We start from the raw sequence: 25,877 nt of genomic DNA, 5'->3' as shown, positions 1-25,877 counted from the left end.
TTCTTAAGGTGTGATAGTTTTTCATGTGTGCTCATTGAGGAATGGAAGGATCCCCATACTGAGATAAGTGCACTTTGTTGTAAAGCAATGTTGTGAATATACTAATTTTAATTATGATGTTCATCTTATTTCTTTGTTGTAAATACTTGCAGATAATTTCAGTATGAATTCATGTTGTGGCCATGTTTTGTTGTGTGAAGGCTGATCTCCTTTCAGTAGCTAGTTTTGATGTGAGAAGGACAACCAAGAACTCCTAAGTTAGGAGTCTCTTCTCCATGAGCTAGATTAAATTGAAATAAGATTTACTTTCTCATATGCTTTCCTAGATTACATTTATGTGAATATTGATTCCCTTTCAGTATATAGTTTTTATGTGAGAAGGGCAATCAAGTCCTCCTAAGTTAGGAGACTCTTCTCCATGAGCTAAGAATTGAATTGAAAACAATATTTACTTGCTTTCATTTATATGCTTTCTTTCCTGCTTTCTTAGATGTTTTCCAATGTTATTATAGGAAGATTGTAGAAGGACAATCAGGACTCTTGAACAAGAGACTCTTCTCTATCTTCTAATGTAAAATAATTCCATTGATCAAACATTTTTATGCTTTCATAAAATAGATCTAATAGTTTAGATTTGTAATATGCATTTCCATTCTAAACAAACTTCCTACACATGTTTCATCTAAGGTCCCATATATTTTGGTTTGCTTCTAAGTTTACGATACCCCAGATTGATAAATTAAATGATACGGATTTAGCAGACAACTAAATCGCCCAACATTTTGGCGTCGTTGCCGAGGAAGCAAACTTAGATGTAAGCTAGTTAAGAAGATTGTTTAGGAAGAATTTTTATTTAGGATCATTTAGGGTTAGTTGCATTTTGGAATTTTCATTTAAGTTTATTCTCATATAGAAAACATAGAAATAGAACACAAATCAAAAACCCCCCATTCCCAAAAAAAAAAACAAAAAACACAATAAAAACGATGAGTATAAGTTTGGAACAACTCGCTCAGATCCTAGCAAGTGTTAGGATCTCCTCTTCTTGCGAAGAAGAGATCTTGACAGCAGCCAAAAGCTTAACTACTCCTCTAGAAGAAAACAATGAATTAACATTTGAAGAATCTTGTATATCTGACGATGAACAATTATTTGAACAGGAAATTGAGGAGGACAAAGAGAAGTTGCAGCACGATCTGAATCAGAGTGGAAATCACGCCTATGAAAGCCTTATCAACAAGTGGTTTCGATGGTTTCAAACAAGTACGAGGTTAGATCGATTTTGTTTTTATTTCATTAGATCATACTCACAAAAACTAGATTCGATCATCCTTGTATATTTTCATTTTAAAATTGCGAAATTGAAAATGAATATGTTTTTACTACTATTGCGTGAATGGTTACACTTAATTACACGTAATAGTTTGTAATTTTCAATTAGCATAGAGTAGGTAGGATCATATTTTATGTTTCGAATAAGTATGCTCTCCTCCTACGTTTTCACACAATCTCGAGGATCAAAAAGTAGAATGTTTATAAATGTTTTTAGGGTTGCAATATGCTTGTCTCCATTTGCTAAAAAATTTCATCTTAAATCAATAAAATATATTAGGTTGTTTTAGGGTTAGAATAAAATTTAAATTCTTTTTAAAAGGATTTCAATTTTAAAGCAATATAAAAAAAATTAAAAAGAAATTTAGGAATGAAATTCAATTTGTTTTTAAAGATTTTTAAAATAACATAAAAATTAAAAAAAAATCATTAAAAATATAATTAATTTCTTTTTAATTTCTTTATTCATACAAACAATGAATAAAACAATAAAGAGGTCGAATCATATATTAAAAAGCCCATGCATAAAAACAAACATACAAAATCCCATACGGCATTGAAAAAAACCAAAGGCCCGAAGTTATTCGCCCTGGAGAAATTTGCATTACGAGTTGCAATTAGATTTATGTTCTCGTTCCGCCTCTTTAAACCTGCAAAACAAAAAAATCTCTGCGCTATTCAACCAAGCGGTCGAGGGGGACAATTTGAATTAAAATAAAAAATGCGCTAGTGAAGTTGGGAAGATCCACTCTTTTGGGGAAATCATGGGCTCAATCACAGAGAAAATCTCGGGAATGAGGCGAAAATCCGGCAGAAATATCGTCATCCACCATCTATCATTTTGTTGCGGCTTATTCTGATCCAGAATTTCGATTTCTCCGGCATGAGAAATCTTCAGCTCCAGAATTCATTGAACATTCGGCGATGTAGGTGAAGTGATATGGCTATTTCACATTCTTTTATGGTGGTTTTAACTGCCCACAATTTTTACGCATCCACTAAACTTAATCAGAGAAAAATCCTCAAAATTCATGTAAAGTCGGCCTCTCGATTTCCTGTGATCTCCTGCCGATTTCACGCGATTTCCTGTATCCCCATATCCCAGGCTTTAAGGCTGATGAAGAATTCGTTGGATACGTCAAGGGCTACCAAAGAATTTTTTATTTAACTTGTACTGATCACCGTGGGACTCCACGATCTCCAGCTCGGACCTATACATTGGAAGCACAAGGAGTCGTGAAGAGTAAACCCGAAAGAATAGAAGGGGAAGGAGGCATCGACAACATTGTTCCTCCTCCTCTCCTCTTCTGCATTTCTCAAACTCAAACACCTCTCCTCTGACAACCATGGAAGGCGGGGTCGTCTTTGAAGCTATGCAAAACCCACTAGATCGCCTGAACACTGGAAAGATGGAACATGGTTGCGCCCATTACAGGAGACGATGTCGGATTTGGGCCCCTTGTTGCAATGAGATCTATGCTTGTAAGCAATGTCACAATGAATCCATGAGCCATTTAAAGGACCCCTTGTTGCGCCATGAGCTCCCAAGATACAAAGTTGAATGGGTTATTTGTTCTCTCTGTGACCCAGAAAAATGTCAAGCAAATTTGCGAAAACTGTGGTGTTAAAATGGGGGATTATTTCTATTCAACGTGCAAGTTCTTTGATGATGATATCTCAAAGCAACAATATCATTGTGATGATTGTGGCATATGCAGGGTAGGAGGACGGGATAATTTTTTTCCATTGCCAGAAATGTGGTTGTTTCTATACGGTTAGTTTGCAGAAGGGCCAACCCTGCGTAGAGAACTCAATGCGCCACAACTGTCCAATTTGTTTTGAGTATCTTTTTTATTCTTTAAAGGCAATAATTGTTCTGCGTTGTGGTCATACAATGCATGGGGAAGCTTTGGCTGTAAATTTTCCTTTGCAGCTCCATCATATGCCTGATGAGAGTGTGAATACAAGTAATCATCGAGATCGGCTTTTAAGAATGGTCAAAAGCTTGTCTCCAAATGTGGTAACGTTGGTGGAGCAAGAAGCCAACACTAATACTGCACCTTTCTTTCCCAGGTTCATGGAGACTTTGAGTTATTACACTGCTATGTTTGAATCTTTGGATGTAACTCTGCCAAGGGATAGCAAAGAGCGTGTCAGCGTGGAGCAGCACTGCCTAGCACGTGATATGGTGAATGTTATTGCCTGTGAAGGTGATGAAAGAGTAGAGAGGCATGAGCTTTTTGGTAAGTGGAGGTCCCATCTGACTATGGCTGGCTTTAAATCTTACCCGCTGAGTGCACATGTTAACTCCACTATCAAGGTTGTCTTGAACTCCTATAATGAAAATTACAAAACAATTAAAAAAAATAAAAGTCAAAAAAATCAAAACAATGCAAAACATTTTTTTAGATTTGATTTAATTATGTTTTATTTATTTCTAGTTTTTTAATAACCATACAAAACAAATATTAGTTTTAAAGTTTTTAATTAAAAAAAAAAAAAACCAAAACAATAAAACAATAAAAAAAATAAAATATTAAAACAATTAAAAATAAAATTAAAATTAAAAGAAATCAAAACAATGCAAAACATTTTTTATTTTATTTTTATTTTAATAACAATCCAAAGCAAATTTTAATTTTAACAAGACAATTAGAAATTAAAAAAAAAAATTAAAACAATTAAAAAAAAACAAATAAAAAAAACAAAGCAATTAAAAAAAAAATATCAAAACCATTAAAAAAAAACAAATTAAAAAAAATAAAAAAATTCAAAAGATTGCAAATGGACATTTCATAACAGCTGAAAACATTTTATGCTAACTTGTCTTGTTGAAGTTGGGAACAAGCGCGCAAAGGCAACAGGTAAAAAAACTCATTTCATTTTATTTTGGTTTCTAAGCATTCATACTCATTCTTGCATTTTATATCTTTCAAAGAGCTCTTAAAGTTTTCATGCAGGATTTGTACTAAGCTTTTATAGGCGTGCGAAGATCCAAGTTCATGCAGATGTGATCTCGAGAAATCACATTCATTATTGAAAGCTTGAAGGACTTAGTTACATATGTTGTGACATTTTTCGCTACACATAAATCTTTTGCATCATGATATGTTTACCCACACTTCTCCTTCAAAGCATCATCAGTCATTCATGTTAAAGTCCATTGATTCATTGCCTTATCCATCATGACTTCATACATGTCTACTTTTTTGAGTCACATACATTTTCGCCTCCCTTCAATTCATCTTTTTGCCTCATGAATTAACCATCTATCTCTCTACATTGCCTTGCTTTCCTTACCATCAAAACTGTTTGGCCATAACATCTTGTATCTATAGTCCTACTAATCATTTTGTATGAACTCGCGTTGACTGATGTGGGATTCCTTAAGGCCCACCTTTCAACAAGTCTTGACCCATCGACCTCAACACCTTATCTGGGACAAAGACTAGAGTCATTATTAGTACCGTGAGGCTTGCATGCCCTAATGGCAAGTCTTCTCGCCAATGAACAATGGGAATACATTAATGTCTCTTGTTTGTTGGATCTTGCAACTGGCCCGACATCAGCTCATCCACTTGCACTTCGCAAGATGTACTTGGGTACCTTGGCACTCATTGACATTAATGGTGAGTTTGCCTCGCATTGGTTAAAGACATTCATCAATGGTTGGTAATCCAATGACTTCTTTCCATGTTCGATGTCGACACATTCATTCACATGGAAAGAATTGTGCCACGATATGGGACGAGATGAAGACTATATGATTCAGGCTCAGATTCAACAGTAATTTACACTTTGGAACAGATTCAGTAGCAGTAATCAAGGATCCACATTCCCGACTTCATCCATATATGCAACCAAGACACAGATCACATTCTTGTATTCTTCATTCCATGATTTAGCAGCAGAAGCTACACTTTTCTACATATACACAGTTTCTCCACTCAGGTAAGTAAAGGTATGTTCTTTTCTAGCTTTTTATCATAAAATTTCTTTAATACTAAAATTATAATTTTTGGAAAATGTTTCACCATGTTCATATTCACATTCATACTCCATTATCACCTTCCATATGTCATATATGTCCTTTCTACACATATAATCCTAACCAACATACTTATTCCAAACAACTACTGTTGCATTATGATTCAAATGTTACATGTTTTGCAAATAATGATCAATGAAAGAATGGTTGATTAAATGTTTTCAAAGTCTTTTGTTGCAACACAAAAACAATGAAAGTATTGTTACACAAGAACCAATACTAATCAGATTTTGGTTATCACACAAGAACCAACCAAAATAATATGTTGCAATCAAATGTTCTTAAGAGAGAAGACTTTGCAAAAAGGAACAAAGTTTTCAAAAAGAAAATTATGTGAAGTTAAAAAAATCGATATCAACCAAAGTCCATGTAAAAGCAAGACAATTCAAAAGATCAAATCATGATCAACGTAATAGATTGCATGAGGACATGCAATAACTTAAGTTGGGGGGTATGTTGGGATGCCAAATTAACATCTCACTCCATTTTCACCTTTATCCTCATTTTGTCACCTCATTTCATCATATTATCATTACATAACCCTATATTTCCATTACCATATGAGTTTATATTTTCATTTTCCAAAGTTATTAATTTCATGTATTTAGAGTGAATTTATGATTAAAAGTTAGAGAAATAACATGTATTTACTTATACCTAAAAGTGGCCTGAGTTTGATGACATGTGTAGATCATTTGGAAGTTTCCAAGGCACCCTTATGTGGCCTCCCAAGATCAAATTCGAATTTCAACTCAAGAGGTGGACCATATTCCAAGGAGAAAGATCATGGAGATTTTGATGTGTCATGGGATTTGTATCTAGTATTTAGGGATAAGTTGAGACAAGTATGGGTCTAGTAGATTTTTAAGGGATCTACATTTATTGGGTATATATCCCTAATTCATGTATAAATAAGAAGAGCATCCTTCAAAGGAAGAAGGAGGAGGGAGAGAAAACAATTATCAGTTCTTCATTAGCATTAGATTTATGTTCATTCAACATGAATAATACCACTTTCTCCAAATCATGCGTTATGAGTGTTGTTTGATTCTTAAGGTGTGATAGTTGTTCATGTGTGCTCATTGAGGAATGGAAGGATCCCGATACTGAGATAAGTGCACTTTGTTGTAAAGTAATGTTGTGAATATACTAATTTTAATTATGATGTTCATATTATTTCTTTGTTGTAAATACTTGTAGATAATTTCAATATGAATTCATGTTGTGGCCATGTTTTGTTGTGTGAAGGTTGATCTCCTTTCAGTAGCTAGTTTTGATGTGAGAATGACAACCAAGAACTCCTAAGTTAGGAGTCTCTTCTCCATGAGCTAGATTAAATTGAAATAAGATTTACTTTCTCATATGCTTTCCTAGATTACATTTATGTGAATATTGATTCCCTTTCAGTATATAGTTTTTATGTGAGAAGGGCAATCAAGTCCTCCTAAGCTAGGAGACTCTTCTCCATGAGCTAAGAATTGAATTGAAAACAATATTTACTTGCTTTCATTTATATGCTTTCTTTCCTGCTTTCTTAGATGTTTGCCAATGTTATTATAGGAAGATTGTAGAAGGACAATCAGGACTCTTGAACAAGAGACTCTTCTCTATCTTCTAATGTAAAATAATTCCATTGATCAAACATTTTTATGCTTTCATAAAATAGATCTGATAGTTTAGATTTGTAATATGCATTTCCATTCTAAACAAACTTCCTACATCTGTTTCATCTAAGGTCCCATATATTTTGGTTTGCTTCTAAGTTTACGATACCCCCGGATTGATAAATTAAATGACAGGGATTTAGAAGACAACTAAATTGCCCAACACCCTTCTCTAGGCTATTAAGGATGTTCCCATCTACAATAATCTTATCAAGGAGAAATGTTTCAAACACCCTAAGAGAATAAAAAGAGACACCCCGACCATCAATGTCATTGGTCAATTATCTAATTTGATTCCGGGGAGAGTGATTTGTTTAAGTTATTTAGACCCTGGAAGTCCAATAGTAGATGTGAACATTAATGGCATCATTTTCCCTCATACCCTGATTGATATTGGGGTTGTCATGAATGTGATGACTAAAGAAACCATGATAGAACTAAATCTCCAAGGAGCTTTGAGAAATACCACTATCACGCTGCGACTTGTAGATAGATCTATAGTATCTCTTAAGGGATTTGTTGAGGATGTCATGGTATCCATCGACTCTTGGGATTATCCTACTCACTTCTTGGTTCTCCAGCCCAAAACCAAGTTCAATGGCTATCTTCTCATCTTGGGAAGGCCATGTTTATCCATTTCTCATGCTTGCATTAATTGCAAGGCTAGGGACATGACCATTAAGAATGGACATTTTTATAAACAATTGGTATTGTATCCTCCTCCTGAGCCATCCATTGAGCATGACTTACCTTTGTGGCTAGAAGAGGAGGAGGAAGATGAAGTGTATCATACAACATCCTACCCAATTTATACCATAGATACTATTATAGGAGGGGGGAAACTAGATGAAGATGACCTCATTGACCATATCGTTCAAAGTTGTATAATTTGGCCCATCTAGATCCTTGAAGATTAACCACTCTCTCTAAGCCAACCCAGAAGAAAAATTGTGCAAAATGTTGATAGGACACTTAGATGCATTTTCCTGGAACTATAAACAAAATGAAAGGGGTGCATCCCTTGGTTTGTAATCATCACATCCACATCAAGGAGGGATGAAAATCTCTGCACCAACCTCAAAGGAGAATGAGCCCAACCCTCAAGGACATAGTAAAGGAGGAGTTACAAAAGTTGTTGGATGCAACGTTCATATACCCCATCTCAGATAGTGAGTGGGTGTCCCCTCTAGTTTTAGTCCCAAAGAAGAATGGGAAGTAGAGGATATGTCTGGATTATAGAGAATTGAACACAGCCACAAAGAAATACCATTTCCATTTTCCTTTCACTGATCAAGTTTTAGATGGTCTTATAGGGAAGAAGTTCTTCTCTCTCCTGAATGGATTCAATGGTTACAATTAGATCCAGGTCAACCCTAATGACTAAGACAATACTACATTCACATTTCCTTAGGGTACCTTTTCTTATACGTTCCTTCCATTCAGTCTATGCAATGCCCCTACCACTTTTCAAAGGGTAGTTTTGAGCATATTTTCTGAGCTTGTCCATGACTATATGGAAATCTACATGGATGATTTCACTCCCTATGGGTGTGACTTCCTAAAGGCTCTCTCTAATCTTGGAAGAGTCCTGAGAAAATTCATTGAAATGAACCCCTCGCTTATTCGTGAGAGATGTCAATTCTTAATTAATGTAGGGACTTTCCTTGGCCATTCAATATCCTAGGAGGATATGCAAGTGAACCCAAACAAGATTTCCATCATAAAAAGGGTCCCTACTCCTGAAAAGCGGAGGGTTGTTAGAATTTTCTTGGGCTTAATTGGATATTACAGGAAATTCATCAAGGATTTCAATAAAGTGGCTTCACCATTGTTTGGATTGTTGGCCAATGAATCAAAATTCTATTGGACAAGTTTCTACCAAGAGGCCCTTGAGATATTACAAGAGAAATTGACCATTTCACCCTTACTTAAGGGTCCCGATTGGGCCTTTCCTTTCAATATCCATACCGATGCATCAGAAAATGTTGTGGGGTCATCCTTGGGGAAAATAGATGATAAGCTACCCTATTCCATTTACTTCATTAGTAAAAATTTGTCTAAGTCTTAATTGAACTACACTCTCACTGAAAAAGAGCTCTTAGTTGTTGTACACTCCTTAAACAAATTTAGGCACTACATCACTAGATAACAAAATTTTGTGGATATTGATCATTTAGTTATTAAATATTTGATGAATAAGCCTGATGTGAATGTTAGAATCATTAGGTGTTTTTTATTGTTACAACAGTTTGATTTGACTATCATGGAAAATCCAGGAAAAGAAAATGTAGTTGCAATTTTTTTTCTAGACTTACTTTTCCTACCGGTGATGAAGGGATGGTCAATGATCCACTTCTAGGTGAACACCTCTTTTCTATATCAGTGCTCTCTCCCTAGTTTTCTGACATAACCAACTATCTAGTTTCTAGGAGATTCCATCCAAATCTATCATCAATTTAAAAGAGCATAATTGTAAGGAAAAGTGCCCCTTTCACTTGGATTGGGAGCAATCTTTATATGTTGGGACCAGATTAGATCTTAAGGAGATATTTCAAGGAAGAGTAAGTCTTTGGCATCCTCTCAGCCTACCATGATGGGCCTTGTGGGGGTCATTTTCCTAACAAGAGAAAAACTTTCAAGGCTTTACAAACTTGATACTATTGGTCCACTCTCCACCAAGATGCAAGAAGGTATACCAGTAGTTGTGATTAGTGTCAGAGGATAGGAAAACCCACACCGAGGGATGAAATGCCTCTACAACCTCAAGTGGCCTTAGAGCCACTTAACAGGTGGGGCATGGACTTTATTGGGCCAATCGATCCACCGTCATGGCAGAAAAAGTACATCATTATGTGCACTTATTACTTGACAAAGTGGTGTGACACAAGGGCTATCAAAGTAGAAACAGAGGAGAAAGTGGTTGATTTCTTAAGGGAAAATATTTTCTACAAATTTGGGTACCCAAGGGAGATAGTCACTAATCAGGGGGCTCAATTCACATCACATCTGATTGAGAATCTCCTAAGGTAGCATCATATCAAACACAGAACATCTACTACCTATCATCCTCAGGAAAATGGGAAAGTAGAGGTTACAAATAGGGAATTGGAGAGAATGATCACCAAGGTTGTGAGCAACAACAAGAGAGAATGGACAGACAGATTATTGGAGGCCACTTGCGCCTATAGCACCACTTGGAAGATAAGTATTAGGTTCACTCGATGTGAATCATCTAGTTTATGGGAAGAAAACTCTTCTTTATATTGAGTTTGAGTATAATACTTTTAGAATGGCATACCAATTGGACTTAGATGTCACCAACGGATAGCAAGAGAGGCTACTCCAATTGAATGGCCCGGATGAGTTTAGAATGCAGGCTCTCCTCCACACTAAAGTTGTACAATTGTAAAGGAAGGTCTGGAATGATAAGAATATCAAGAAAAAGGTTTTTCAATAGGGGGATTGGGAATTATTATATGATTCTAGGTTCAAAGATTTTAAAGGAAAACTGATGAAAAGATGGTTAGGCCCATACCTGAGAGAAAAATGTCATGACAATGGAGCTTTTCAACTAATGAAAATTGCTGAGGAAGGGGTCCTATTGCTTGCCAATGGTTACTGGTTGAAGTTATACATGAAACTTATTTCTAAGGAAGAATTCATCAATAAAATCAGCAAACAAGTCAATGTGATTGAGAGTATCATAGTTCCTAGTCCACAAAACTCTTAGATATTTTGTTGAAAATAAGTAATAAAAAAGGAGAAAGGATTATATGGAAACCTTTATGAGGCATCTGCAACCAACTCCTTGGTTGAAAACGTCTTTGAGGCAACACAGGAGAAAGAAAAGGTAAAAACTAATAAAGATACCTAGGTGAAAACCTCTCTTAAGGCACTTAGGGAAGAAATATAGGTTGAAAACCTCCTTTGAGGTATCTTGTGAGTCTCAAGAAAAAAACAAAAAAGAAAAAGGCCACAGGGAAATGATTTTTACCATGTCTACTGACCTTTTTGACATTTTCCAGGATTATATACATTAGCAAATTCCATGGCTACAGGGGAAAATTCTCAAGATTTTCTTCATTCTTCCATCCGTACACTTCCTATCCATCATCTGCACTCATGTGATCACCTCTCTCCACCATCCCATTAACCCAAAATTCAAGTTTCACCCCCTCTCGAGACTGTGACAGGAAGGACCTGTAATTGCTACAGGAAGATCTTGTAGTGCTATAGGTGGGTTCTGTAAAGCTATAGGAGGGAGATATGAGGACAAGGACAGCCCAATAGGTCCCATATGACCTTGAGAATGATGAATATGTTTCCCCCATCATGGTCTATCATCCATATATCACTCATCCATCCCATTTCACAAAAGAAAAATCACTCTCTATTCAACCACTTTGTATTACCCCTGTTAAAAAAATAAAAAAACACACAGAAACCATTATCTTAATTTATTCAAGTATACACTACTCCCTCATTGTCCTAAAATTATCCACAATAAATGTTACAACTTCTTTCATCACCCTCATACAGATTGAAAACCCAGAGGAAAAGGAAAGGATTTCTATAGGAAGAAATGCAATAGCATGTGCACACACCACTGAAAGCACTGATCTTGTTTTTTCTCATTAGTAGGGAGGGTGATGGAAACGTATCAGACAACTCTGAAGAAGTCATATCATTCCCAAGAGGACTCTCCACTAGTGGTAACATCTTGAACAGCAACAATTTACCTGTACACACAACAAACATAATACTCAAGTATCATGAGGAGAAATGAAAAATACATACGAAATAAGCCAACAAGTCAACTCCCTTGATGCTAATGATGTGGTCCAACTCTAGCACACAAATCCCTACAATAGTTCAATCAAGAGGTAGGCACATGTAGGGAAAAATATCACCTCCTCCCTATGTGTGAATAAGGAAAATGTGCAAATGTCGAGAGGGGATGTTTCAATAAGCAGGAGGTGGCTAGTTAACTTGGCCACCCTTAACTAGTAAACTAAAAGTGATGGTAAGCACTCATGAAACATGGGGATGTCACATCAACCCAGTTAGGATCACAAATAGTGGGTGGTGGTTACGAGAAAAGTAGAAATAATTACTCAGAGTGGGGACAAGGATCCAAAAGAGGAAACCCTGTGTGACTTCCAGGTCACCACAACACTCCAAGCCTAAGCCAAAAATGGCATATTATGTACTAGGGCTCGAGTTCTTTTTCATAATTGCTCATTTCAAAAATATTTAGGGAGAGGACAAGCTCAGGATTCCATTGAGGAGTTTTGAAACCCATTCTGCAATTGCTACAGGAAGGAGCTATAGGCAAGCCTGCAACTCCTACAAGAGGTCCAAGAAACTATTACAAGAAGGTTGAGAAGGTGGAGGAAAGCCACAAAGGTTTGAATTTGTCTCCAAATTACCACGTTCATCCCGGACTACTTGATAAAAAGTAAGTGTTTCCATCTCCTTCATCCGTCCATCAGATTACATGTAAATTTCACTTCAAATTCTATAGGCGGTGGCGGTCTAATTGTGATATTAAAAGGTATTTTTGAGTAGTAAGGTAATAGGAATGTAGGAAATTGTCATTAACAAGGAATTCTTAACCCACTTCTACCATTGAATTACACATTAAAGCTATTGAAGAAGCATCTCTCCCTCACATAGTTAAAATCATAGAGAAGATGTGGGGGGAGGTTTAACATAAGGGAGGCCTCTAATACCAAGAGAATCCACCTACACCTCCCCATGGTAGACATTTTTAGAAGACACTGGTGACTAGGATTCTTCGAGTTGTTGGAAGGGTATGATGATGACCTTGCCTTTGAATTTGTCGTGGCTTTGAATTCACAAACACAGGACAGTGAAACCAATGTGGTGAGAGGATTTCCTATCTCTCTCAGCCTTGAAATAATTAGAATAGTAACAACCCTACCCCTAGGAATAAAGTGGAGAAGAGAATACAAAGCCACCAGTCTCATTGCTAAAAATAATTTCTTCATTGCCAATGAAAATCCTATTGAGGACAAGAATGGAGTTAGGAGGGAAATCCTACCTTATCCTTGGGATGAGGTGCCCTACCATATTTTAAAATACATATCTTGTGATAGAAGAATGAGTGTGGTATATTCTTACCACTTTAGATTACTTCATGAACTCATGTTCTAGGTAGAATTACCTCTTACTCAAAGACTTAGTGCACCATATTTCCTCCTATTGTCCATTTGGCACATGATTCAAAAAGTGAGAGAGGGAAAACACCAAAACTTAGGCTGATCCAGGTGGATATTGGTGGCCACCCACCAATTCCACTTGGACCCACACCATTGTTTCTTTAAGTTTTTTAGTTTCCTGAATTGTAGCATAATTTACTATTTTTAGTAGTTTTTTGGGGGCCTAAACTTTTGGAGTTGTTTTGAGGCCCTAGACGACATTTTTTTGGAAATCTACTACGAGAAACATTTTTTTTACATTTTTTTTGTCGTATTCCACAAAGAGATCTTTCCAACGGGGTATCATGTGCATGAAACAGAGATTATATGACCAAGCCACGACCCGGGTAAGTTGGCTGCCCAACTAACCCCAACGAGGCCCATAAACTCTTCGTGTTACATCTCCTCGGGTTATGGTTTTGGTTGTTTCGGGTTTTCTCGTATTGTTCAATAATAAAAAGGTCCTTGAGCCTCATTGTAACATAGTTTAGAGGCATGTAGCTGCCACATCTCTACTCAGAGACAAGCTACCATCGCTTGAGCTAGTTTATTTTCGTTTATGTTTGTAAGCATATTTCAGTATTTTACATTAATGAAATGAAGTATTATTTATGTTTCATATTTGTATTTATGCTTATTTCTATACTTTATTGCATTCCTACATAAATCCAGATCAATGGTATCAGAGCATTTTTCTCTTTCTTTGTTTTTCTTTGCATGTCCCCAATGAGGTCAGGATATAAGGAGTTGGGGCTCGAACTAGTCGAACCTTTGCAAGACTAGCCTTGTAAATCCTGATGGCCTCCCATGGAGGAAGAAAAGAAAGAAATATTGCTTGAGGAGGCCCTCGAGAAACAAAGGAGCACGATGATGGATAACTTTGCCCAGATCCTTCAACGGTTGCCCACTTGTGGCACATCCACATCCAACAACCACTCTTGAGGCTCCACACTTTTTAAGGTGCAAGTAAACTTTGACATTCCCATATCTTAGGGCCAAATATATGAAAATGTCATAGATAAATGGTTGAATCCATTAAAAGGATATTTTTCTGTTCATGATTTTTCTAGTCGAGAAAATATTACTTTTTCTCTTCTCAAAGTCGCCCCCCACATCAAGGACCGGGGAAACCTATTACGAGCAGAAGGATGAAAGTATGAATTCATTGTTTTTAGCCACTCCCACTTGGAATTCATTCCGAGATGCCATCAAGGAGAAGTACTACCATTTCAGGAGCTATGAGGACAAATACATAATGTTGACCACACAGCAGCAGGGAAGGGACCAAGATGTGCCAAAGTTTACCAATATTTTTCATAAGCTGCGCACGAATTTGTGCATCAAGGATTCTGAGAAACATTTGGTACTCAAGTACCACGGCTACCTACATAGATACATCCAGGATGAGATGGAGTTACTGGACATCTCCTCACTCGGCATAGTGGACTAATACGCCATCAAGATCGAGCAGAAGTTTAAACAAAAGAAGTGAGACTTTGGACCTATGAATCTGAAGAACAAAGGATGAAATGAAGGTGGGATGACCCATGACAACCCGTTGAAGCCGCAAGAAAAGAAAAACACCACAAAGTCGAAGAAGGACATAGTAAAGTGGTGTGAGTTCCATGTTAGTGTCAGTCTTTGAAGCCTTCCATCAATGATCAAACATGCTCTTACAAAGTGATTTCAGGGTGTCAAAGTCAAATTTTGTCATTTCAGTGAGTCTTAAAGTAAAATTTGATCACCAGGTCTTAGGTCTAGGATTTGTTTCCAAAAGTTTTCCAAGTGTCTCACCATTTAGCTGAGTGTACCATTGTTCAAATATTTACCATCATTTCAGGTTCCAATGGGTCATTTTACACCTTGTTCGTGCTTCAGTTGTACTTGGGTAAGACCCATTTCCCTCTCCTAGGGTTTTGAAGGTAAATTTTCTTGGATAGCCAAATGATCAACAAAAATTGTGTCCTACTGTCCATACACCTTCCCCTATCCCTAATATACCTTCTTAAACAATTCCCATCACTCATATCCCTCAAATTCATCCTTCTCCCACAAACCCTAGTTTATTGCTACAATTTGACAATTTTCTAGGCTAGGCCTGTGTTTTGCCCTTTTGGACCCCTTCCCCTCACTCAATCTTTGAAATTCCACTTTCCCCTACTTCCTAACATCCCTTCTTACTTCCAAAAATTTTCTCAATAATTTAGAAGCCCCTAATCCCCTTGATTTCCCTTCATTTCTACAAATCCCCTGTTCCACATATCAGGATAGGTTTTCTTCAACCTCCGTTTTTTAGCAAGATGAATTTGGAAAAAGTGAGAGAGGTTTTTTTCCATAATTGACCCAAGAAGAAAAACATCTTTCATTTTTTACACAGGTTTCATGGTTTGGAAGAAATTTCAAAAACATCATTGGCCTCAGGAGTGATGCACTTCTAGAGTGGCATTTGGAAAATCAAGATTTCACCTAGCTGGGATGTTCAAATGACTTTCCTGATTATTTAAATGATATATAGATAGAGACGGATTTCCAATGAGCTATCATGAGCTAAATTTGGAGTTGAGAAAGACCTTCAAAAGTTGACTGCAACAGCACTCTGCATTTAGGCAGCCTCATTCTACACATTTTGACCAGTCCTAGGAGATTTGACTTTTGACAGGGAAAATGAACTCCAAATTGAAAAATTCAATATTTTATAGAAAGTAGACTCGATAAGCTTTCCAAAGATCTATCACACGCTAAATTTGAACACAAGTAAGGGCTTCAAGAGTCATCTGCAAAAAGGCACTACGCATCAGGGAGGCGTTGCGCATTAGAGGGTCGGCGTTGCGCATCGGAGAGGCACTACGCATCAGGCAGTTTTCTTTAGTGTAAATTTACATTGGCGCTGCGCATTAGAGAGGCACTGTACATTGGGCAGGTGGTGTTGCACATTGGCCAGTAACACCTCAAAACCCTCAAATTTCACCTCTAATCACTGTCATTGCTGCATTTCTCCTCCAAGCAAGTAAGTAAACTCTCTTTGATCTCACATAGGGTTCTTTATGCTTTGATGGTGGTTTTAGCATCCTAAAATTCAAAACCCTAATTTGTCTCTAAAACTACCTCATACACTACAAATTACAGTTGTTTATTTGCCCAAAACCTATCTCCTAAACCCCATCCTCCCTAACTCATTTTCCTTTCTCCTATCTCCCAAAACCCTACACTTCACATATCAAACCCTATACTCATATACCCCAAATCTTACCATACTCCCAAACTTTATCATTACTCCCAGACCCTACATCATTCATTAACCTTACTCATTCCCCACATCCCTTTCCAATTCTTGTTCACCCTCACCTGCTTTCCTTTTTAAATCCCTTCATACTTCTCTCAGTCATCACAAGGGAAACAACTATAAAGTATGGAGAGGGATAGTGAGTATGACTATGAGAGAGAAACCCTTAGTGATAGTTCCATGGAGAGACTTAAGGAGGAAAAATGGGCATGATAAGCTAAAGATCTTGGTTGAGGCTTCACTAGCCCAACAAAGCAGTCAATGAGGGACCCTTGTGCCAAATTTGGGCAAGTTTTGAGAAATTTTTGTCATTTTCAATTTTTGAAATGTTACAACATAGGAAATTCTAGCTGATGCGCAGTTCCACCGGTGCTACATATTGAATTGGTGCATTCTCTTGAAAAATGGATTGTATATTTGGATTCAGCATCAAAAAATAAGTAAACCCATAAAGTTTCATCAATTTTGGAGGAGATCTTGGCAACCAAAAGGGAAAAAACCACTCAAAAAATGCCCTCTCTACCACCTTTTGGACACACAGGAACCAATATTGGGAGAATCCACTTTTGAGGGGGAAGATGACCTCCAACTCAGAAAATTCAAAGTGTTCCAGAAACTAGAGAGGTAGTGCTTTCCAACAAGTTATTTTGGGCATGATTTGGTGAAGTGGAAGGCCTCCAAAGTCAGCCTTGAAGTGGCGCTGCGCATGAGGCAAATTTTTGCCAATTTTGCCTTAAAAACTCAAAGTTTCTCCCAATTTGACTATCAGTTGACTTTTTCTCTTCTCCTTGGTAAATTTGTGATGGTAAATGATGTAATATGATGTAAATTTGATGAAAAATTACTTGAGGAGGTAGATACATCAGTTAGAGGTGGTTTGAGGTTGAATGAATCAGTTTCCATAGTTTTAGAGGCAAGTTGTTCCATTGCCTATTTTCTATTTCCTAGTTTAGATGTTTTTGAAACAGCTCCTTGACTCATGGATTCGACCCCTGATGGCTAGCATAGGTGGTTTGATGCCTATATTATGTACTTTCTTAGTCATTTGTAAAGGTTGGACTCTTGTGGATGCTTTGAGCTTCATTGTAAATCACTTCTATAGTTTGGCAAGGAAATGAACCAGGGTTTTGTAGCATTTTTTGGGATTCTTTTGGTAATGTGTCTTGGCATTGTTTGTTCCTTTTTTATTTAGTTTCTCTTATGTGTATATGTGCCAGAATCTATTTCTTTCTTCATAACTAAATGAATCAAGATAAATAGGTGGAATCCATTGATATTCAGTGCTCTGCCTTGAGGATACAATTAGTTTTTAATGTTTTATGTTGTTTGAAGAGGACTCATGAACCTTGCATGCCCTCTCCAACTCCTCACCAGTATTAGACTTACCATCACACCCAATTCAAAGTGCCAAAACAGTTACCTACCTCACCCCACAAAACCTCTTGCAAATCTGAGTTGATTTCCTGGACCCAAATCTTCCTTCTTCATTTGATCTAACAACCAGTCATCAAAACCAAACAAAATCCTCTGACCTAATATAAATAGCCTAAAATCAACATTTATTTTAAGTAATCTCAAGCCCTAATCGCCATATTCTAATTGAGATTGAGAAGGAGAGAGCCCTCTCCCGACCTGTTAGGGCTAACTACCAGGTTAAGTGTGGTTTGATGTTACCCTAGGCCTGCCTTCCTTCAGCTTGAGGTTGATTTAGGCACTAAAATTCCACAAGAGCCCCACTCACAGCATGGGTGAGTATCGATCCAAGCAGTCACTGGTGGCTGATTTGAAGGCTTCAGAATTAGATGCATGTTCCGACCCTCAGTCAGAACCTGACAAGAGGAATCACAAAGGGAAGAAGATCATTGATGTGGACCCAAGTGCCACTGCTGGCACCAATAAGATCCAGAAGAATGACCCTGAATATCTAGAGGAGGGGGAGCATCTTTTCCACTCACAAATGTGGTTGAAGGATTTGCCACTACAATTCATTATTGAAAGTGGGAGCCAAAAGAAAATCATTTCAGCATAGGTCATGAAGCAAATGGGAATATCAACCATACCATGCCTGCAAACATAGAGCATCGGGTGGCTTCATCAAGGACGAGATATCCGAGTTGGCCAGTAGTGACACCTTCCCTATAGCATCAAGCCCTTAATAGATGAGGTATTGTGTGATGTTCCACCTCTTGATGTTTGTGATGTATTATTAGGCCAACCATACTTCTGGAAACGACATGCTATGTATGAGTTAAGACCTCACACTGTTATTATTTCTTTGTGTAATACATTACATAGGATACCAAAGCTAGCCCCACCTACCACCACTTCTTTGATCTCTGCTAAGAAAGGTAGTAAGATCATCTCTGATACTAGCAAATTTATTTTTCTTTCCGGTTCACTCTCAAAGTAAGTGGAAGATCATAACCACATCCATGGCCCCTGAGAAAGGTTCCTCCACATAGTAGAAGCAGGTGGATGCAATCATGAAAGGGTACAGGGACATCCTCTTCTCACCAATAGGGGTACCATTACACTTTTAGGTCAAGAATTCATTCGATTTGACTCCTGGAGCACCTCTAACCAACATGCTAATATATCGTCGTTGCATTCTAGAAAATTCCAAGTATAAGAAGTGACATGATTAACATCAGGTGTCACACAAGTTTCAGGTGAGCAACAAAGTTTGGTTGCACTGGCAGAAACAATGCCTTACCAGAGCCCATCAGAAGTTCATACCACTCCAATATGGTCCTTTCACCATTAACAAATATGTGGCAAATAATGCTTTGGAGCACAACATTCCCCCATTCCTTGGCTTGCACTGAGTGTTCAATGTGGATCGCCCTCGACCATGCTTCCCACCAATATTGGACACATCAGAGATTGCAGAACAACTCACCAGGGACCAAGTTCAGTAGAAGTTTCCCCATATCATGGAGGCAATTAACACAATGGGGACCATTGCTTTCTAAGGGGGGAGGAATGTTCTAGGTGGATATTGTGGCCACCAGCCAATTCCACTTGGACGCCCACCATTGTTTCTTTAATTTTTTGAGTTTCCTTAATTGTAGCACAATTTACTATTTTTAGTCATTTTTCAGGTCCTAAACTTCTAGAGCCGTTTTGAGGCCCTAAACGACATTTTTGGCAATCTACCACCAATGACTTTTAATAAGTCATTTTTTTCATCGTAGTCCTCGGAGATATCTTTCTAATGGGGTATCATGCACGTCAAACAGAGATAATATGACCAAGTCACAACCATGGAAGTTGGCTGCCCAACTAACCCCAACAGGGCCCATAAACTCTTGGTGTTACATCTCCTCAGGTTAGGGTTTTGGTTGTTTAAGGTTTTCTCTTATTGTTTAATAATAAAAAGGCCCTTGAGCCTCATTTTAATATAGTTCAGAGACATGTAGCCACAACATCTCTCCTCGGAGATAAGCTACCATCACTCGAGTTAGTTTATTTTAATTTTTGTTTGTAAGCATATTTCAGTATTTTACATTAATGAAATGAAGTATTATTTCTACCACATCTCTATATTTATGGTTATTTCTATACTTTATTGCGTTCCTGCATAATTTTGGATCATAGGCCACCTTGGCCTCATTAAACTGATAATGTGGTTTCCTTGAGCAATTTGAGAATCCTTCTCCTTTGGTCCAAATTCATAGACATGGATAGAGAAACCTTCATTGAGAAACAGACCCCACCACTATGTGAGACTCCAACCTCTAGTGTTTTGGGAAGAGAGGGAACGACAAAGGAAGAAGATGAAGGGGCAAGAATAGGAGAGGAAGAAGCAGTAGGGTTAGAATAAAAGGAAAGAGAAAGAGAAGTAGAAAGGACAGTAGAAGAAGTAGAAATGAAAATAGAGGAGGAAGAATGACAAGAGGTGGAGGTAGGAGGAGAACGAGATGTAAAAGAAGTGGGGGACAGATAGGAAAAATCAAGTCCTGAGAAGACTACTGAGCCCAAAGACATAGAGATACCCGCCAAAAGACAAATTTGTCTCAAGGAACCACTGAACAAGAGGTAGCTGCAACTTTAGCTACCTTAAGCACCCCATTCAAACCTAAAAAGAAGAGACAAAGGCAAGTCCCCCTATATTTTAAGACCAAAAAAAGCACCAGGATCAAGAAAGGGAGGCCAAAAACACCCACAAAGGTCCCCATCACAATTGAGGAGTCCCTAAGAAATAAAGAGGAGGTGGGACCAACTAAAGGAAAAATCGAAGAGGTCACCTCTCCAAAACCCACAACAAAGACTCCTATAGCATATGTAAGGAGGCCCACCACTAGATCAACCTCCTTCAAAAATCCGAAGACACCAACCACCCTCAAACAAAAATAAAATGGGAAGCTATAGGAGGAATAATTTGCTACAGGAGGGAAAGAATGAGCTACATGAGGGGCATAATGTGACACAACATCTACAAGAGGTAGAAACCTCCCCAAAAAAATTGAGAAGGACTTCCCAGAGCTCCAGAAGCCTAGTCCACAACCTAGCCTAAGTTCATACTAAAAATTCATTGAAGCAGGGAGGATTATTCCCCAAAAATTTGTAGTCCCACTTTTCTATGAGCTAGAAATAGAAAGAGAAAGAACCCACAAGTGGATGCAAATTGATAAGTCTAATAAGGTAGAGGATGTGGGCCTCATGGAAGAAAAGTTCCTTGAAATGGCAAAGAATTAAGTGATCTAAGAATGAGGGAGTCCACAATGAAGGAGCAACTATTCACAGAGAATATGTGGTTGAGAGAGAGGCTGCATGAGAAAGAAACCCAACTTTCCAACATGCAAAGCCTCTCCATGGAGGCATTACAGAGCAGACATCCACCCAAGTCTTATGTAGTCATTCTCAAAGAACAATGGTTGTAATTCCAAATCAAAATCTTAGCACAACATAGATCTACACCATTCCAATATTATAAACAGTTCACTAAATTTTGCAACTAGGCTGGCATGGAGGACAAAGAAAAATTGGTTGAATTTTACATACACAACCTCAATCTAGCTGACATGAATTTTGGAGATCCCAATCCAAGATTAGGGGACACAGTTGATGGCCTTAGCACCCTGGATGACTCATGAGGAGGAAATAGGTAAGGAAGTGAAGAGAGTCATGGCAATGGAGGAAAATGAACCATTATATATCAGGGCAGAGCTAGTGAGCCCAATGGATGTCATTAGCAATCATAGCATCATCTCCAATTATGTTGAATTAGCACATAAATTCCTTGAAAAATCAGGAACAAACCATCTTACATTTTTAATACACATTCAGGTTGTTGGGAATTGAAAGCCTGTAAGCCTACCCAAGGAGATGGCATGTGTTACCCCACAACCTCTAGATTATATGATATCACTCTCCTAAGAGGCTAAGGAATTCCTTGGAGAGGAAAACCCTTTACAAGAGTACCATATGGAGATTTAAAATTAAGTGTATAGGACTCAAGCTTAGTCCACCCTTCTTGCTACACCTATAGGAAGCAAGAAATGAAGCAGAAGAGCAGAAGGAATGTGAAAAAATAGAAAATAATGCGTGTTTCTATCCACAAGATGGAAAACCATCTTAGGAACCCTCGAATGTCAGGGAGGCCACCAGGGTCATGCAAGAGATGCACATAGATGACTGAGTTTCTCATAGGATGAGTAACAATTTTAGTAGGGGGGTGATGATGAGGCTCAACAATAGGTACATTATAAGGGCCATGATGCCATCCTACAGCTTTAGAACTATCTCTTTCTCACATTTATTTACAAATTTTGTTATATTATGCTCAGTGAGAAGGGTAAAAGTTGTTTTCTATGTCATGTATCCTAATATGGTTTAATTGTAGGAAATGGAGCATTTTTTAAATGATTTCTAGGTAAGGGCTCGGAGTAGACAACAAGGAGAGATTCTAGGAGGTTTTCCACCTCTCGAACTCCTCCAATCAACCCAAGATCACAACATTCTCTCTCAACAGCTCAAGGTTCATTGGAAGCCAAGCAAGTGTAGTTAATAAGGAACAAAGTCCACCATTCTCGAGTTGTGGGAGACAAACATTCCTATTTTCTAGGAAGCTTCTAGTAGCTACCCTCTTGTATAAATAAACATGTGAAAGAGCTCATTATGATTTGAGTTTTTGTTCAACTAGGTAGCTATTGAGCTCAAGTACTTGGCACTATTATTTTTTACTGGTATACGCTGTATTAGATGTTGATCCAATGATAATGAGAAGTTTCCTATTGGTTCATAACTAAGTTAGTTCTATAGGGCTAAGGCTTTTGGGTTTGGGCCCAACTCCAGTGGCTTAGGTCCCTCTTGTGCATTTGTATCTCTTCTTAGTTCAGAGTGCTTATTCATTTCTTGTAGCTCCTTAGAGAATAATCCATCAAAAAATTGTGACTACAAACTCTACCTCACCTCTCTCATGGGAGTATGAGTAGAAGGGTTTACAACCACAATCCAAAAATATTATTTTTATGACTTCTTGGAAGAAGATATATGTTGGCCATCTTGTTTTCCATATTCCTACCATAACTTAGGAGTTTATTTGTTGATTAGATTAGAGTGTTGGCATAAGGTTAGATAGCATTTAAATTCAACTCATCTTTTCCACTATTGATTGTTTCATTTTTCCAATGATAAATGGCATATGCATGTGAGGATTGCATGGTTGTTTGGATCTGTAGGCAAGGGAAGCTTCACCACCTCCATCTTGGACTACCTCACCTTCTCTTATGAATCCCAATTATTTTCCTAAATATTTTTTTCATAAGATCATTTTCCTAGACCACCATGCCCATCTCTCCTAGTGCAAAATGAGCCTTCAAAAGGCTCTGAGCTTAGCTAGGGTCTTTAGCCAACCTTCATTAATTTACCTCAACCTCTATCCACTTTTCCATACCTTGAACCCATCATTTCCACCTCCTAAACTGTCTCAGCAGCCTTCCTGTAGCATTACAAGCCTTCTTGTAGCAATGCGGGGCACCTGTAGTAGCCCCCTATAGCACACTTATAACACCTTGTTCCCTCACCAGTTTTGACCTTTGCTAGAATTTGGACTTAGCTTAGAAGTGTTTTGACACCGAGTTGTGACTTCATGGTCAAGGGTAGCTTCTAGGCCACTCCCAACTCTTATTTTCCTTCCCTACAAAACAGAATAACATTGGTTTGTTGATCACAAATTTGGCACAAAATGAACATTGATTCATATGAAAATGTGAGATAGTTAGATGATACATAGCATTTTGAGTTATGATTTGGTAGGTTAGATTCTTGTTTGCAAGTAGATTTGATAGGTAGATGGTTGATTACAAGTTAATGTAGTTTCCTTTCTGCAAGTAGTATAACTCTTTTTTCATGAACTGATTCAATAACATTTGCAAGTGGAAGTTAATAGCATTTCCCTTAGAGGTAGCTTCTAAATTTCACCATCATTAGCTAGTTTTCATTCTAATTCAGTAGGAAGTGTGGTCTTGGAGCATTATTGATTAAATGTCCTAGTTGAGGGTGGCATGAGTGGAATCCCATATACTGTGCATATAGCACTGTCACCTCGAACTTTGTATGAACCCTAGGTTGATAAATAGAGTTGAGGAGCCCTTAGGAGTTGCAACACTCTTGGTGCAATACCAGGGCTCAGCAGCAGTGGTTCAAGGTCTAAAAAAATGGAGGCATTATTTATTGTCTAGGAAATTTATTTTATGTACTGATAATCCTATCCTCCAATATATTATTGAACAGCCTAAATTGAATCAAAAAAACATTAAGTGGGTTGAGTACTTGAAAAATTGGTCATTTTTTTAAAGAAAATTAGTATATAGTTTAATAAAATTGCAGATGCTTTGAGCAGGAGATAGTTATTGCTACAGGAAAGTCAAATTCAGGTGTTGGGATTTGATTTTATGAAGGAATTATATGAGAAGGATGCAATTTTAAAGAATCATTTGAAGCTTGTAAGAATCCAGCTTTTAAAAATAGAATCCCATGTCTTGATTACATCACTAGTACAAAATCACTATATAGTTACTAAAAAAAGAACTAAAATTTGCATATAAATGACCATTGTTCAGTCGATGACCAATAGTAGCTAATTTACAGTGTCTTATAATGAAACCAACTTTTAGTCATTTTTAACTTATTCATTAATTGCTTTCCTCAATTTTACCATCTACTTGTATATTTAGCCATAAATTTTGTGATAAATTTTTCATTGGTTTAGTCATTAATTGTCGCAATTAATGACCACATATACAACAAAATATATTACTATATGAATCCTTGAGAAAACCAATTAATGACCAAAGAAATATGACCAAAATGTTGGTCGTGTTATAAGATAATGTAAATTAGATACTAATAGTCATATATATGCAATTTTTAGTCATCATTTGAAACCAATTAATGACCAAAGAAATATGACTAAATTTTAGTCGTGTTATAAGATACTGTAAATAGCTACTAATAGTCATATATATGCAAAATTTGGTCATCATTTCAATAAAAAATTTATCATTTGAATTAGTCATTTATCTTTTCTTGGTATTTTCAGATTCATTATATAAACGACTGATTTAGCAGTTTCTATTCATTTCATTCATAATCATTAAAAATGACTAATTTAATCATATATTCATTTTATTCATGTTCATCATTAATTAATATAAACTACTAATTTACTAGTTTCAGATTGATTTTATGTGTTCATTATTAATCAACATAAATTAATTAGTATGATTTTGCGACTAAATTTAAAAAAAAATGTCATACAATGTGCATGTTTATCTAATATGATAACGAAAAGTTACATATGTTTATTACAAAACTAAATAATATCAAGTGCAAATAAAAATAATTTCAACCATATAAATTTTATTATATAAAATATCAAGTATTACAATATGAGTTTCCAACTTAATATCGGTTGCACTATAATTTACACATAAATATTGTTTTATCATTTCAAAACATTATCACTGTGTTGCCAAAGCATTGCAAGTGAATTCACCAACTCTGAAGGCTTGACCATCAGTCTCTATGAGTGTGTTTTATGCAAGATATTGGCTCTAAGGGTATCACTAGATAGATTCTCTTCTCTCTCTCATTTTGAATTTGTCCCTCCAATCTTATTGTTCTCCTCTTTCTTCAATTGTTGCTTCTTACCATCAATATTGAGTTCATCTCCTGAAAATGAAATAAGATACAATGCAGAGTATAAGGCATGAAATATGATGAATACTTGAATATAAAATAAAGTAGACTATAAAAGATTTATACGACATATACCTCAACATTCAATATTGACCACTATGTGGCTAGATGACATATATAAACAA

General features: G+C 37.0%; 1 pseudogene; it reads left to right on the top strand.

Annotated features, from left to right (window-relative positions):
• The first annotated feature begins 2,678 nt into the window (after window positions 1–2,678).
• Window positions 2,679–25,877, top strand: part of LOC149212849 (scarecrow-like transcription factor PAT1) — a 69,064-nt pseudogene continuing 45,865 nt past the window's right edge.

Source organism: Pinus tabuliformis, chromosome 1_1 (assembly GCF_031772625.1).
Source record: "Pinus tabuliformis cultivar Carrire ecotype Pingquan chromosome 1_1, CPIR1, whole genome shotgun sequence".
Classification (NCBI taxonomy): domain Eukaryota; kingdom Viridiplantae; phylum Streptophyta; class Pinopsida; order Pinales; family Pinaceae; genus Pinus; species Pinus tabuliformis.
The sequence above is the reverse complement of the archived record's forward strand: the minus strand, read 5'-3'. Positions and strand labels throughout refer to the sequence as shown.